Below are 2454 nucleotides of genomic sequence, written 5' to 3' on the forward strand. Positions count from 1 at the left end.
CTAATTAGGTTTTTGCCCTTTTCAAATTCTTTTTTTTTCTTTTACAGGTGTGTCTGGTTTAATAAAAAGGGAAAGGGTCATCAGGTGGCCACATCCTATCCTTGTCATTCATATCCCCAACCTTCAGATCCTTTCTACCCTCATAAGTTTGAATACGGTCAAAATTAGTTGGGTCAGAAACTGTTGTTGATTATGATCAAAAAGAGATACAAAACTCAGCACCTCCTTCATTGAAAATAAAGGTTGAGAAACGAGATAAGAAAAAACTAAAATATAGCTGCCTGGGGAGATCTTAATCCTTCCACATAGACATCCTCATACCCACAGGAGCCTATGTGGACTAAAACCAAACTGAGTCCATTACTCATTCCCTCTCCAGCTCTTCTTGTAACTCTTCTTAGACTTTTTGGGAGACTTTGAGTGGCTCCTGTATCTGTGACTGTGGTGAGAACCTGGGGACTTGGAACGGGATCTGTGCCGCCTATCTCAGAATCTGCTGTGGCGACGTCTGGGACTCTTGCTCCGATGCCTTTCTTGGCGGGGGAAGAGGCTTCTCCTTTTGGGAGATCGATTCCGCCTTCTGGGAGACAGACTTCTGCTCCTTCTGTAGCGCAGTGTGGGAGAGCGACGGGGCTGTCCAAGTCTCCGTAGCTTCTCCGGCGGTGATCAGGTGATGGCACTCTTTCCGACTTCTCATCCTCCTCTTCTTCCTCTTCACTGGACTCCACGCTGTCCATGTCCTCTTCCAGAGCACTAACTCGAGGCTCCAGTTGCTCAGCTTCCTCTAATACCTAGCGTTTCTGTAGCCAGGGCAGAATGATACCACGGACTCTCTCACTGAGCACTGGTTCATCCATAAACTCACCTACATGCATCATTTCAAACCCCCATTTTGGTTCTGGCTCTTGACTTTCCGATAGTCATTGTACAAAGGCTCCAAGTACTTGTAGCAATCAATTGCAGTGCCCGTCAGCCTCATGTAAAGTGCCCCGAACACACAAACATACTTGAAATCTTCATTTTTGATAAACTCTACAATGACACCTTTCTCGGATTGAACTTGAAGCATCTTCAAGATTAAACACAGAAAGGTGTTGGTTTTATGTTGCCACTATAGACGCCACCCACACACATTAACTCCATGACTTTATGGACTACAAGTTCAGCCATAAGTCCAAAGCACTCCTCTGTCCAGTACTTGAACTCATAGATTCACATTCGAATGATCTTCTCCACCAGATATTGAGGCCTGGTGCAGCCGATGCTGTGCACACCCTTCAGTGTAAGGTCAGCCATTTTAGAATGCCTTCGATTCTATTTCCGTCGGGTCCTTTAATAGGTCACATCCAGGTTCAGAAAAAAAAAAAAACACCTAGAGGGATGGAGAAAGGTGGAAGAAGTTTCACTAAACAGCTCAGGCGGCCATCTTGAAACTGGAAACACTGCAGCACTCAAATTCTTAAATAAATTCCACTTACATTTTCTTAAGTAGGCACAATATTTGTATTACAATTAATTAGTGATCAATCGCTTTTACCATGTGGATAGCCCCTTTGGCTTAGACACATTGTCCTGAAGTTTACATGGTAGGAAAAAATCAAGGCAATGGAACACTAACAAGGTGGGGACAAGATGGACTACTAATAACACAGCAGAAGAAAGCCAGAGATGCTTGAAAGTGCTGATAAGCACTAAGATGTGTTGTTGACACAGGGCCATATCAGTGCTCTACAATCTGCTTACTGTACTCTGATGGTTGCATAAACAACCTTCTGAGTGACCCCGTGGTGGGCATCAGGGATCTCCTGGGTTCTGATTGGTTGGATGTGCTTATGGTTTGATTGGTCTGAAGTCACAGATGTCCATTGATAAGAGTATAGAGTGGCTGTTCTCACAGAAGAAGTTACCAAATCCAATGGTTTGAATCTGTGTCCCCACCCAAATTTCATCTCAGATTGTGATCCCCAGTGTTGGAGGTGTTGGAGATGGAGCCTGGTGGGAGGTAATTGGATCATGGGGTGGGATTTGTCAGGAATGGTTTAGCCCCATCTCACTGGTGCTGTTCTCGTGATAGTGAATTCTCATGGGATCTGGTTGTTTAGAAGTGTGTGGCACCTCATCCCTCTCTCTCCTGCTGTTCTGGCCATGGGAAGTGCCTGCTCTCCCTTCACCTTCCACCATGATTGGAATTTTCCTGAGGCAGAAGCCATCATGCTTCCTGTACAGCCCGTGGAGCCAGGAGCCAATAAAACCTTTTTCTTTATAAATTACGTAGTCTCAGGTATTTCTTTATAGCAATGTGAGAATGGACTAATACACCAAAGTTTTATATTTTATATCAAACATCTATGCCTCACCATGGCTCTTTACAAGGTAAAGGTTTCTGAGTCATCCACAGAGCTGACCTCACCGTGGGCCAGAAGCATGTCTAGGGTACTTCTTAAAGCTGAGGTA

At 44.6% G+C, this 2454-nt stretch overlaps 1 pseudogene; it reads right to left on the reverse strand.

The window, feature by feature from the left end:
- Positions 1–360: 360 nt before the first annotated feature.
- On the reverse strand, positions 361–1296 carry LOC105535709 (annotated as a pseudogene).
- Between the last annotated feature and the right edge of the window lie 1158 nt (positions 1297–2454).

This window comes from Mandrillus leucophaeus, unplaced genomic scaffold, assembly GCF_000951045.1.
Source record: "Mandrillus leucophaeus isolate KB7577 unplaced genomic scaffold, Mleu.le_1.0 Scaffold15, whole genome shotgun sequence".
NCBI lineage: Eukaryota > Metazoa > Chordata > Mammalia > Primates > Cercopithecidae > Mandrillus > Mandrillus leucophaeus.